The sequence below is a fragment of the Theropithecus gelada genome, chromosome 11, assembly GCF_003255815.1.
Source record: "Theropithecus gelada isolate Dixy chromosome 11, Tgel_1.0, whole genome shotgun sequence".
In the NCBI taxonomy this organism is placed as follows: Eukaryota; Metazoa; Chordata; class Mammalia; order Primates; family Cercopithecidae; genus Theropithecus; species Theropithecus gelada.
Genome location: NC_037679.1, coordinates 117,327,909 through 117,341,191, shown reverse-complemented (window position 1 = coordinate 117,341,191; position 13,283 = coordinate 117,327,909).

Below are 13,283 nucleotides of genomic sequence, written 5' to 3'. Positions count from 1 at the left end.
AGATAGATGATGAAAAGCCAAACACTTCTTTGAAAGAGCTTTTCTTTCAAGGTAAGGTGAAAGTATTTGAAATAACAATGCAAAATACATTTTCTATAGAAACTTGTATCAAACTGTTATTTCTTACATTCACCATGTAATTATGTCTTTGGTGATATAAAATCTTCTCCACTGTAATTGTTCAAAGCTGAATGGATCAAGAGAAAGAAAGCAAAGAAGGAAGAAAAGAAGGAAAGAAGGAAGCAACCAAGCCCCTTTGCCGAGGAGTATTTTGTATAATTCAAATGGCATTGTAATTCCCCACCAATAAAACACCATGTTCTAAACCTTCTATATCATAGCCTAACGTGAAACATTGGCCTTCTTTCTCCTTTGCCCCTCACTCAAATGCCAGAGCCACTGTAGGGCATGGCACAAAGAGGGAAACAGTGCTGTGGCATTCTGATTAGACTCTAACAAAAAAAATTTTCCTAAACACTCTTTCACTAGTGGACAGTTCAATAAAAGAGGGAACTGGGAAGACAGAACCTCCTGCACACTGTCATTAATGAACATCCAGTCGACATTGACCTCTGTGTAGTGCTGCGCTGGATACCATACAGAGCAGTTCACAGACACGCTCCCTGCTGCTCTTTAAAGTTTGCAATTGAAAACAGATGACAATAGGCTGAGGAAAGTGATAACAAGCCACTGTGAGATTATATGCTGAATTAAAGCATAAAGCAAACAGAAAGGAAAAAATTAAGGGTTATCATGTACAATAGGTTAGGATATAAAGAGTTGCTCTATGCCATTAATTGAGAAGAAGCTTTATTTTTATTTAATGAGAAAAAAAGTCATACCATGGAGGTAGAGCCTGAAGAGGTCTTTATGTAAAAGTATCAGATGAGTGATGTTGGCAAACTAGGGGAAGGAGAGTGCACCAGTTGTGGGGATCATAGACTTACCAGGTCAAGCATTGTGTGAAGGGGTAGTGGACAGACTGACATTGGCCAAGTGGAGGGCATGGCCTGAAGCCCAGGGGGAGAAAAGAGACTATAGCTATATGCCACTTTATTGAAAATGAAAGCCCAGCCTGTGTTTGTTTGCTCCAGTATTTTATTATACTGGAACATGAATGAATACATCTATAGTGTAGGTTATTTCCTACCTTGAAGCTAGGTGGCTGTCTGGTGCTGATTTGCCATTTCGCCTCTGGGTAGCATAGGTAACGGAGAAAGTAGGTCCTTGGCAGGTGCTGTGCACCAAATTTGACCACTTTTTCTGACTATGCTTCAGTGCTAAGCCATGGAATCTGAAGAAAGGAGTATCTGGAGTGATCAAGAATTTGAAAACTACAGGAGGAAGGAAAAGAACATTTCTACATTTTATTTTCTACTTTGATTATTGGAGTTAACAATTTGTAGCTTTAATTAATGCTTTGTTTCTGTGTATGAATATAAATAAGTGTTTCTTATGAATTCATTCCTATTTATTGTCAGGGTTATGTGATTTGAGAGAGTGTGAATTTTTGTTTTTGCAAAGAACACCTCTTCTCCAGGTAACCTGACCTACTAGCCAACCATTATGAAGAATATCCTGCTATTTTAAGATAGCTCAATTTGACCCTCAATATGGCACCCTTAAATAAATAAAGCCCAAATGCATAATAGTGGGAAGCTATTTGCCTTCTTTCTCTTGCCTTGAACCCTTTGGTAATACAGCGTAATAGTTTTGTAAAAGTCTGTTTCCTTAAAAACCGTGACCTCCTATGAGTGTTGATGTGGTCCAGACAAGAACAATCAAAGAAAGGTTAAAGGAATTGTTACTATTTGACCAGGCAAAGAGAACATTAAAGACCAACAACAAAGACCAGCCTGTATCTAATCAAGAAAAGATGGTTGATTTGTATATGTAAAACACCAGTTAGACTAAAGGGAGAACCCCTCAAATAGGAATGTACTATTGAGGAGATTTTGGAGTTGTAACCATGGAAATCTTTCAAACTGGATGGACAAACAGCTAATGCAGAAATTTACCTGTCTACGGAGGCCAGAGCTTGACTCAGACCATTGCAAGCCTGTCATTTGATGCTCCTTCCTTGCCTACTGCTATAAGTAAAATACATAAAATAAGTAAAATGAAAAGATGAGGTGTTGCCATAAATCTTTATTAGTGAACTTTCGTTCATTGTTTTAAAGAATGAGGGGAGTAAAAAGGTCATCCCCTTTTGACTCAAATCTGATATTATCTCTTCTACGACAAATTCAGATTCACTTTCTTTCTATCAGAATTTTCTTGGGAAACTTCAGGGATAATAAAGAACTATGTATTTGGATCACTACTCATATATTTTCTCATTATTGTGTTTCTTTCACTTGGTTAGTAGAGTTTTTTTTATCAATATAAACAGGACCTTTTTTTTAAGATTTCCATTTTCATAGTGTCATTGTGACACTGACAGCTGCCTAACAGTCATGTGAAATATATAATTGCCTAAGGAAGAATATTCCATGACCAATTCTTTCTTTTTATATTAAAAAGAAGTTTGACAGGCTTGCTAAGCCCCAGGCTTCTGAACTTTATGGCAGTTCAGAAATTCTTTTTATTTTCTAGATATTATATTCATATATTTTTCTACATATATCAAATGATTTTCTCTGGAATAAGTTTAGTAATATATTTCTTTCTGCTTTGTCCCAGATATTGCTTTTTGTTTTTGTTCTAGATCTTTCTCTATAGCACCTCTCACAGGTCCAAAGACAAATAATAATTCATATTACTTAATATATTCCTAGTAACAGAATACTTCTCTCTCCAAGTTTCAAATACTATCTAATCTTCTTTCTAAATTTTGAGGTTGAATTTAATGTAGAGTTTTAATGTATATTTTTAAAAGATGAATTGTTGCACACACACTTTTTGTTGTGTTTGTTATTGATACTTATTTATTTTTTCAGTGTTTGCTAGGAAGAGTTGTCCTTCAGTGTAACCTCCATCGACATTCCTCTACATCCCCTCTCTGTACCCCCTCTATCTAATCAAAAACTTTTATTCAGGTCTGAAAAGGAAATTCCTGAACTTCTTATGAAGCCATCCTTACTTTTCTTTTCTCAAGGACACATCACTCTGATTCCTTTAACATTTTCTAATTGTTCGTTTTAACAGCCCTGCTCATTTTTGTTATGATCTTTTGGACCTTCTCCAAGTTATCTGTTAAGCATGACATTCTTTTTTCTTTGCAAACTGGTAGGGTAAAGACGATATTATATCATGACAGAGAGTGATTCCCTAAGGAATAAAACCTTAAGGAGAGTTAGAGAATTGAGGGCTGAGATATTATTATAGAATGTTCAACTTATATCAGACTTCATCTCAGTTGTGGACTTCAGGCTACTGTCATTTTTAGTTACCTTCTTTATGCCTTTGTACATTTTCCCTAGCCACAGCAAACTTGGAGGAAAAATGGGATAGAGAGGAATATTTTGCTGGCTTTTTGTTTTACAACCCTCCAATTATTACAGGTCTTCAAGGCCCTGCCACGTACCCTCCCCCCACTCATTCCTTGGGGTCCTAAGGAGATGTCTGACATATATTCATGAACAAATTCATGCAGCTGTTCTTCACTTTCTCCACTAAGTATCAATAGGTAAATATGCCTATTGTCACTCTCGCTGTTGCTGGTTCCTATGATCAGGAGAAACGAGGTTGTTTTAGAGTGTCAAAGCTGCCACTCTCTGGCCAGCTTCTTAAATGACATTGCTGTGCTGAGGGCCCTCCTGAGGAGGTCCCACTGCTGCCCCCATGGGTGGTGCCTTCCAAGGCCTCCTAGAAATCCTCTAGTGGAGCTTATGGTGGCTCCAGAATGTCCTTGTAGCAGCTATCTGGGCACAGTTATTGAGGAGAAGTGGGAACTTGGGAATTTGCTCTGAGGCTTTGCATGTATTTATTTACATCCAGATAGCATGTTTCCTTGCATGCCTTTGGGGGAGAAAGAGTTGATGGATACAAATGGGTTGGGGGGCCTGAGACTCTGCAGCCTCCATCCCAGTGTGCTTAGGGAGGTGGTGGAGCTGCAGGACTAATTCAGAGCATTGAATTAATGCAGTCAATCCCAGGGCATTGTATTTAGGTTTTGAAATAATCTCTAGACACTAACCCATTCCTCAGGGCTCTTTGGCCAACATTAGTTCCTCCAAACTCACTCCATTCCTAGAAACTCAGGAGTCAGGACTGGCATTCTCAGTGTCAGATTCGTCTTGGCAATGGCACGTAGTTTGTCTCCCAAGGGTCACCTTAGTAAGAATTTGTCTGTCCTGCTCTCACCATTTTTGTGTTCATATAGAATCTGAAGGTTGGTGGGGAGTGGAGGGAGGATGACAGAGAAGTAATGGCAGTCCAAGGAGTTCAGTTTGCACAGAAACCATGTTCCTCCAGACATGCCTGTGAAAACCAAAGCATCAGTACGGCAAACTTGCTGTGCACCTGGGCCTGATGAGACTCTTGGAAAGAATGGACAGCACATGCAGTGATGAGAGTACAGTGGTTTTTTTTCTGCTGAAGACATTGCCAGCCATATTGTGGCTCACGAGATAGAGAATAGGAAAATAATTACCTAAAGGGACCTTGAGTTGGGGGGCTGGAAAAAAGTTTTGCTTTTTAAAGATACCTTACTACTCAAATTATTTCTTGTTCTCAATCTCTTAGTTTGTAATTTAGTTTTTTCTTTTACTAGTTTAATCCATTTTAAACCATTATTAATGTGTATTTTTTTAACTTTTCCCCCAAGATTTTACAGTTTGTTTGATTTCGCTTTAGAATAAAATCGTGATTTTACCATTATATTAATTTCATTTAATTTATTTTATTCCTCAACTTACAAATGTTAAGTACTCTTCTAATATCTCATTTTATTTCTTTACCTCACCTTTCTAACTTTTATTTTATGGTGTCAACTTTGTTTTAATCATCTTTATTTTTTACCTAGTTTATTCTTTTTTGTTTAGCTATGTATCTTCTCTTTTAAAATTATTTTTACATTGGTTTTATAAGAAGTCAGGAAGGAGACATGGTCGTGGAGGCAAAGAGAAAAGTCATTAAAAGCACAGAGACTCTGAGAACAGCAGCACTACTGTAGTCCCTTAATGGTTTCAAATCCCTTTTAATGTTGAATCCACTAAAACTTTAACTTGAGTGACTCAAGAGACCACCAAGTTTTAGATTTCCTCCCAGGATAATGCTAATATTACCTGCTCTAATAGCACATTTGAAATGCTGAAATGGTGTTGTTTTCTCAGCTCCTTTATGAAGGAAAATGTTATTTAAAATCCACATTCTCTGCCATGTTTGATTGTAGACATGGTGCAAACCTCCAGGTTGGAGCTGGGCAAAGTTACATAAAACAGAGGGAGGCAAGTAAGACATTCATTTCAGGCAAGAAACATCAACAAAATATACCTAGTTTGACTTTTAACAAGGACTTAGATGGTCTTTACATTTTCATTAAGACACTCAGAAAGGTGACATGGTAGTGGCTTCTTGATAAGTATGTCACAAGGCATTGCTAAGGGTCAAGAAAAGGTAACATGCATTTTGGCTTTTTGGCTGCTGTTTAGAAAGAACAAAGCATCTTCCCATCAAAAAGAAGAGCAAAATATTGTTTTGTTGTAAAGATATTAAAATAAATAAGTAAATCAATAAAACCCAATTAAACGTAGAAAAAGAAACGTCCAAGCAGGGGAGTTGGAGGAAATGGAAATGTCCTGAGGAAGAGGAAAGGGCTCTCTCTCTGCAAGTCCTTGAAAATGGCAAGGGTGGAAGAGATCTTTACTGGTAGCAAGATCCTTGTCTCTCATGTCCTGCACTTTTTGCACATCCATGCCTCATGTGCTTTTGAAATTACGAATGAGATGTGAAATGCTTGGGAAAATAGACCTAAATGCTGTGGCCCAGATAAAAACAACAACTCAAGGACCCGTTCAAAATCCAAGAGACACAGAAAGCAATTTTCTTGGGCATGACTACTATGAATACTGTATTGTATAATACGCTGTGTTGTATTTAAAATATATCTTGATTTCTCTTCATGGCTTACGTGTCATTATGGCTTACTAAATTTAATGATATTCATTCATACTTAATTCCTTGAATTTCCTCTTATTTGCAAGAGAAAATTATGCCTTTAGTGGTACTGACAGCATTCCTTCCCCACATTTAATTCTGCATTAGGATACTATCCTAAATCTTTTCCCTAGTGAAGCCCCAGATTTTCAGGTTTCTCTTACCAATATCAAGCTCCATTTTCTCCAGAAGGGAAAAAAAAAGAATTGTGCTTGAAGTTATTAAAGCATTAACTTTAACAAGAAAAAAATAAAACCAAGCTAAAAATCAAACACGAAGAGGAAGATTACATAAATTATGAATCACTGGCATTATGGAATATCATGTGACCAAATTATGCTACAAGCTGTATAACCAAAAGAATTATTATTTGGGTAGAAAGTAATGTGTACGACTTCTTTTCTTTTTGCAGAAAACTCATTAACCAATAACCCACCCCATCTGGAAACTAAAAAGCACATTTATACATAAATTATTGATTAAAAAGAAACCCTAAATAGAAATTATAAACATTTACAATTGAATGACCATAGAAACACCATATACAAACCTTCTCAATAACTTAAAAATATTAAAAATAAACAAGTTACAGGTTCAACTCCTGAAGCTGCTAGAAGGAAAATAAATCCAAATGAAAGATGAGATAAATATAAGACAGAAATAATGAAATAGAACACAAAAGCCAATTATAGTAATCAATAGATCCAAAAAATTTTTCTTTACAAAAACTAACAAAGTAGACAAGACCCTGGAAAAACTAATCAAGAGCAGAAAGCAATAATAACGTCAGAAATGGAAAAGGAATCTAGATAAAATGAAAAAAATAGGGAGATATAAATTAATTTTAAAAAGTCTTGAATGAACCAATTACAGTAAAAGAAAGTAAAATGGTGATGTCATCATCCTGCAATAGATGTAATGCAAAGGTAACAGACACATAGATCAATGAACAGACTAGAGAACCCAGAAACAAATCCACACACCTATGGTGAACTCATTTTTGACAAAGCTACCAAGAACAGACATTGGGCAAAGGAAAGTCTCTTCAATAAATGGCGCTGGGAAAACTGGATATCCATATGCAAAAGAATGAAACTAGACCCCTAACTCTTGCCATATATAAAAATCAAATCAAAGCAGATTAAAGACTTAAATCTAAGATGTCAAACTATGAAACTATCACAATAAAACAGTGGGGAAACTCTCTAGGACGTTGGTCTGGGCAAAAATATCATAAGTAATACCCCCCAAGCTCAAGCAACCAAAGCAAAAATGGACAAATGAGATCACAACAAATTTAAAAGCTTCTGCACTTCAAAGGAAACAGTCAACGAAGTGCAGAGATGACCCACAAAATGGGAGAAAATATTTGCAAAGTATCCATCAGAGAAGGAACTAATAACCAAAATATGTAAGAAGCTCAAACAACTCTATAGGGAAAAAAACTAATAATCTGATTAAAAATGGGCAAAAAATTTGAGTAGACATTTCTCAATTTTTGAAGACATACAGATGGCAAACAGGTATATGAAAAAGTGCTCAACACCACTGATCATCAGACAAATGCAAATCAGAACTACAATGAGATACCATCTCACCCCAGTAAAAATGGCTTTTATCCAAAAGGCAAGCAATAACAAATGCTGGAGAGGATGTGGAGAAAAGAGAACCCTCATATACTGTTTGCAGTAATGTAAATTAGTACAACCCCTGTGGAGAACAATTTGGAGGTTCCTCAAAAAACTAAAACTAGAGCTACCATATGATCCAACAATCCCACTGCTGGGTATGTATCCAAAAGAAAGGAAATCAGGATATTGAAGAGCTATCTGCCCTCCCGTGTTTGTTGCAGCATTATTCACCATAGCCAAGACTTGGAATAAACCTAAATGTCCATCAACAGATGATTGGATAAGGAAAATGTGGTACATATACATAATGGTGTGCTATTTAGCCATAAAAACATGAGATCCGGTCATTTGCAACAACATGGATGGAACTAGAAGTCATTATGTTACATGAAATAAGTCAGACACAAAAAGACAAATTTTGCATGTTCTCACTTATTTGTGGGTGCTAGAAATCAAAACAATTGAACTCATGGAGATAGAAAGTAGAAGGATGGTTACCAAAGGCTGGGAAGGGCAGTTGGGGAATGTGGTTTTGGAAAAGAAAGTATGAATAAGACCTAGTGTTTGATAGCACAATAGGGTAATTATAGTCAATAATAATTTAATTGCACATTTAAAAATAACTAAAAAAGTAATACAAAGGATAAATGCTTCAGGGAATGGATACCCCATTTTCCATGATATGATTATTGCTTACTGCATGTCTGTATCAATGCATCTAATGTACCCCCATAAACATATACACCTACTATGTATCCACAGAAATTTAAAGAAAAAGATATAAGGCAAAGGTGATATTACAGGAGATGTCTACTAAATCATCAAGAAACAGGAATTTCTACTTTTTGTATCTGTTTCAGAATATTAAAAATGATGCCATGTTATAGAACTAACTTTTTGAAGTTAGCATTGTTCAGATACAAAACCAGACAAAAACTCCACAGAAAAGGCCAACTGAGGGAGAATTTCATCTAGAAAGCTAAATGTAAAATTATATATGTTAAATTAATGCAGTAGTTCATTACAGGAATAATGCATTATGATCAAATTTTGGCTTATCTCTGGAAAGCAAAGGTAGTTCAACATCAGAAAACCTATCAGTGTAAAACATTGTACTTAATTATTAACAGATTTGGGGGCATCAAAACTCATGTTGAGGTATAGAATTTTCCCTGACACAAATGAAAATGTTCCACAGTTGTCCTGGAGCAAGACCTGAAATAAATCTCCATTTTTCTGTAGGCCAAAAGAGATTGGGCCGCATGTTACAGTTTGGAGATAACTGGAGAACCTGGTGGTCAGAGAGCAGCTGATTACTGCTGTGTAAAGACTGTCAATGTAACACAAGGGCTCTGATTTTTGCTTTCAATATGGGAGTTCTAAGAAGAGACACAACTTAAAGCAGTTTTAAGATATTTGGTGTATTATCCTTTTTCACAAGCCTGCAGCAAGCTTTGTTTGCATTCTCCCTTTGGTCTGAGTTATATTCTGGGAAACTTTAAGATCACCGCTTCTTCTCCACGGTCAGAGTGGGGCCATCACCGCGGAGCAGAGCGGGGCTCAGTAGGGCACCCATCATCCCATGAAAGTCAGTGGCAGTATCCACAGCTTGACATCGAGACAGAAAGCCTGGAGTGAAATAAACTGAGGGAGACAATTTGAGAGTGATAGTTACAGCAAATAGATCAGTGGGGAAATAAAACAATAAATTATATATAAAAAGAATGAGTAATCTCATTCTTCAGCACAATCTGAAAACTCCAGGAGATGTGAATTGCCCATTTCCTCCAAAGTTCTAATATATCCAGAGGTTTTATTATTTTCTAGAATTTCACTTTTGTTTCCCATGTATTTTGTATTTTTGTCAGTTTCACTTATTAGAATTATAGTCTGATAGTTTTAGATACAATAAACACTATTCATTATTGCATTTAATTCTCTTACTATACTTAGGGTTTTTCTTTTTTTTTTCTATTATACATATTAGAGCTGAGGACACTGAAATTTGGATAAAGGGACTTTCCAAGGTAACTAGGAGAGCCATGATTTGAACCGTTGCTTATCTGGATCTGAAACTATGTCCTTAATCAGTAAGTTATATTACCTGTTTCCTATCTTTTTGATGTTAAAAATTTTAATTGATAGCTTTCTCACTGACTACTCCCTGCTCTCCTCAGCAATGCTTGGTTAGTATCAGAAATGAAAATTTTTGTCTATAGGAGGGCTGTGAAATGAGCCCTCCTGATTGATTGTATCAATCAATGTTCAGTGCAGGAAAAAAAAGAAGACTTTCTAGGTATACTGATTAGGAAGGGATTTCAGACAGAAATTGAGAGCTTACAGAATTATTGGAAGAGTTGAGGGTCAGCCTTCAGGCTAGCTCTTCAGGAGTAATTTCAGAGCAAAGCAGAACTGCCCTTCTGGAAGAATTACCAATTCTGAGTCTATTGCTGGAGATCATGAGTTGAAATCACATGCTTGATAGCTGCCAACCAGTGACCAGAAAGCCATAGTCAAGAAATCCCTCCTACTGCTGCATCAGCTGCAAATACTTCTCAAAGCAGAGGTAGCTGCAGAATGGACATTTGAACCCTGCTGCAAGATCATGTTTCTTTCCACCCAACTTGCCTGGGACAACAGCTGAAATGGACTGGGAAAATGGCTTCCTTTTCACTTTGCCTTGTGAATTTCTCTTCAGTGCACCTTATAGACAGGACCTAATCGCTATCTAGAATCTTCACAGCTGGAAAGTCTAGAAGTGTGTTTTTATTTTTCTCTCCCTCTCCAATTAAGAAGGGAAGAATGGATATAGAGTGAGTCAATCCACACCACCCATTTCACCTGCTGAACACTGAAGCTGCAGGCCTTCCAAATGTTTATTGGGCTTATGATTTTTTTCCTTCTGTGAATTAAATAGTCATATCGTTTGCCGATTTTCCTCTTTGGCAGATTACTTTTTTCCTTACGTTTTGTAGCCATTTATTTATTTATTCTGAACACCAATTTTGTTGGTTGTATGGACTGTATTTATCTTCTTTCATTCTGTGGGTTTTATGTGTCTCTGTGTATGTGTGTCATAAAGTAACTTTTATTGTAATGTCATTACAATTTGCTTTTTAATGCCTTTTTCAAAAGTTATTCTCTATGCTGAAGTCATAAACAAAGTCTTTGCATTTTCTTCTGAATGTTTTAAAGTTTTTCTTTTCCCATGTATACTTTCATCCATCTAGAATGTATTTCTGACGATTGGAAGATAAAAATATAATTTTAATTTTCTACAATGACAGTTAACCCTGCACAATTTCACCATCCATTGGGTATTCCATCCTTTTCCTCTTATTGTAAACCATATTCCCTTCCACACTTGGGGCTCCTCCACAGCCCTTTAATATAGTCTAATTATCTTTTTTTCTAATATCTACTGCAATGCCACATAGTTTTAATTACCAGAGTTTTATACTATATTTTTATGACTCTTAGTGCCAACTTCTTATTCTTTTTCTTTTAAATTACTGGCTCTTCTTGAGCCTTTATTAGCCCATCAGAATTTTCCAATCAGTAAACTCCCATTCAAAACATTGGGGATTGTATTAACTGTACAGATTAATTTGGAGATGATTTACACTGTTAAAATATTGAATATTCACATCCTCATTCATGAGCCACTTCATTTAGGTGAATCTTCTTTCATATTTTTAAATAAATATTCTAACTTTCTACATGAAGGTCTTGTATATATTTTGTTAAACTTATTCCTAGGTGCATTACAGCTTTTGTGTGATTTTTGAATCTAAACATCTTATGTGATTAATTTTTATACTTGTTTGTTAATGAGGTATAGGAACACCATTAATCCTACAAGCTTGCTAACCTTTGCATTTGTTCTTATAGATTCACTTGGCCTTTTTTTTCTTTAGAAACTTATAGCATCTGAGAACACTGACAATTTAGTTTATCCCTTTCCGATCCTTACACCTCTTATTTCTTGTCTAGTGTGCTAAGAAGTCCAGCACAATGTTGAATAGCAAGTGCTCTCTGAGTGAGGGACAAGCTGGATTCAGGGCCAGCTGGTTCTCACCAGGGGTGCTAATCTGTAAGGGCGCTAAAACTTCAGTGGAATAAATCAAATATGCGGTGCCAAAAAAACTCAGGTTTCCACAAGCAATTCCTTATATTATTGGCAAAATGAATATTGGTCCTGCTCCCGCCAAAGTGGTGCTGCCCTGAATGAAAATTAAAAACAAAAAAGAAACCTCAACACTCAAGTCTTTGCCAGCCAACTCTGAAACTTACTAGTAGACAGTCACCTGAACTTGGCAGTAACTAGCAGCTAAAATTCTGAAACACAATTGTGGTTGCACAGTGCTATTTACTGAGAACAAGTGATTTTTCTCATTACTTAAATTTTAAGCACTTTACTATGCTGCTTCCCAAAACATACCTGGATTAGAAAATAAATCTGGGGTTGGAATGTAAACCTCAAAAATTAGAAAACATTTTGCCTTTTTACTTCAGTCACTGCAATATATTAGTAAGCAAATGTATATATGAATTCAATATTTATTAATAGAAAATTGGTACCTCTCCATCTTTACTGAATACATTTGAATGAATATTGCTTAAAGATTGTTTTGAAAGGGTCACAAATTATTAGTTTGCTTCATTTGGGTCCTGAGTGAGGATCTGATAATAATTACTCTGTGAAAAAAATATCTGTGCATGATACTTCTTTGGGAATGTTTGATTTCCTAAATTCACTCTTTTTGAGAAAGTAAAAATTATCAGAAAATTAGGCATAATTGTGTACATACATATATACATACAGACAAACTCAAATACATTATAAAGGCTTAGAGCAGAGGCTATGGACGTGTGTGACCATCTGCCTGTTGAAGAGAAAAGGCGTTTTTATTTATTTTGACACATCCTTGATTTTCCTTCCTCATTTAATTCACAGCCAAACCTTTATATTATTTTGGTCTTTGTTTTTGAAGTTTTTGAATCTATGACAATATCTCATAATTTAGCCCTGCCGCTCACTCACTCATATTTCATTTTTGCTTAAAGTTTTCCTTTTTGCTTTTTTGCGTCTCCTGTCACACTGTACTTTCTTTTGGTCTTTGTTAGTTTTTTTTCCCCCTTTTTTCTGTCACTCACTCTGTGGCAGCCGAGAAGTACTACAAGAGAGGGAGGAGAGAGATACTGAACAAGGCTGTGTATCTGTGTGGGGAGAGAGAGAGGAATTGGAAGAATAATGAGACTTTCCTGAGGATAAAAAAGCTCGTGTGTATCAGTTACCAACTAGGTCTGAGATATATATAATAGGTCAGAGTTTTAGAGTTTGCTTCTGTGTAGGTTGCTAAGTAATAAGTGTATTTTTTTCAATTACAGACCCAAGAAGAGTTTTAAAACACTGCGTTTATTAAAGATGAAAGTAACGTATTAACAATTAGAATAAGTACGAAAATGATGAAAAGTAAACAAATAGTAGATGAAATCCCCAGTTGAGCATAATATAGACATGGAATCATTTGATTCCTAAGAGAGTAAATA